The following is a 1,126-nucleotide window of genomic DNA, read 5'->3' as shown; positions in this document are numbered from 1 at the left end:
CGATGGGCCCATCTTATGTTTCTTCGCTGCTGCTGACGGGTGCACATGCTTTGTTGTTCTGGTGTGGTTGAGTTTGATGTCGTGTCCCGACCGACAACGCACCGTGTCCTGGTCGTGGCGTACTACTCGAAAGGCTTCCTTGAGTACCGATATGTCACTACACATAAGCGTACGGTTCCTCGGCTCGAATGTGCCCGTTGGCGCTGACCCTGCCAATGCCCGTAGGCGCTCGCATCCTCCGTTTCCTGCTCCTGTGAGCCCACCGACTGACCGGGCTCCTTGGTGTGGCACCACCCACTTCCGTGTGGATCACGACCAGCGGTGCTCCGTCTCAGTGTGCACGAAAGCGTTCGCTGCGTTCTTGCACGTAAGCACTCGTTTCCTTCCTTTCCCTTCTGCTGACAGCAACGATCACTGGATGACTATTCGAATAGTGCCCGCACGGAACTCCGTCTGAGCTGCACTCGCAGGTGCTCGGGGTCACTACGATTCGCTCCACTGGCAGGACCAAACGTCATCCAGCCCACTAGCAGAGATGAAACAAGAGTAAAAGAAAGGCCCTATGGCCAATTGGAGTTAGGATCGGAATCATCTTCTCCAATAACCTGACCTACCTCTTCCGAAGGCCTTTCCCGTCGTTACTCGTTCTGGAGCGATTCGTTTCGTCTGCACCCAACAGAGTGTTGGTACGTCTGACGTGGGTACTATCCGTTCGATCTGGGATGTATGGAAAAAGCTGCTTTATGCACGTAATGTCATGAGGATGTTATTCTAACTCACCCTCTACCGTGTACCTTTGGTCCGCCTGCTACTATGGAATTAGAAACGGTAGCCTAAACGTTTTCCCTGCGTTTTCCTTCGTTTGCAGATTCTCAAGTTGTGTAGCTTCTGTTTTATGGGAATGCGTGTGCTTTTTGCCTATTAGCTGCCTGCAAACGGACGGTAGGAATAACAATTAGCTGGCTCTTGTCTGCATGTGAGCGCACTGTCATCCTTTACCTAACCTCCGCTATCGTAAAGAAACGTTCGGCCAGTCGAATCAGCGCATCTGATTATTCACGCCCTGCGTCCGATGCCCGTGCTACGATTCTCCGCACGGCTCTACCAATTGGAGCTTAAGCCGTCG

General features: G+C 52.8%; 1 long non-coding RNA gene across 1 annotated transcript; it reads right to left on the bottom strand.

Moving 5' to 3' along the window:
* Nucleotides 1–401: 401 nt before the first annotated feature.
* On the bottom strand, nt 402–876 carry LOC135706502 (uncharacterized). Its single transcript, XR_010518176.1, has 3 exons — nt 781–876; nt 615–717; nt 402–560 (listed from the first exon to the last, which is right to left on the bottom strand). It is a non-coding gene; the product is annotated as an uncharacterized LOC135706502 (long non-coding RNA).
* Between the last annotated feature and the right edge of the window lie 250 nt (nt 877–1,126).

The sequence above is a fragment of the Ochlerotatus camptorhynchus genome, unplaced genomic scaffold (assembly GCF_037179485.1).
Source record: "Ochlerotatus camptorhynchus isolate MF236.1 unplaced genomic scaffold, CSIRO-AGI_Acam_v1.1 ptg000282l, whole genome shotgun sequence".
Taxonomy (NCBI): Eukaryota; Metazoa; Arthropoda; class Insecta; order Diptera; family Culicidae; genus Ochlerotatus; species Ochlerotatus camptorhynchus.
The sequence above is the reverse complement of the archived record's forward strand: the minus strand, read 5'-3'. Positions and strand labels throughout refer to the sequence as shown.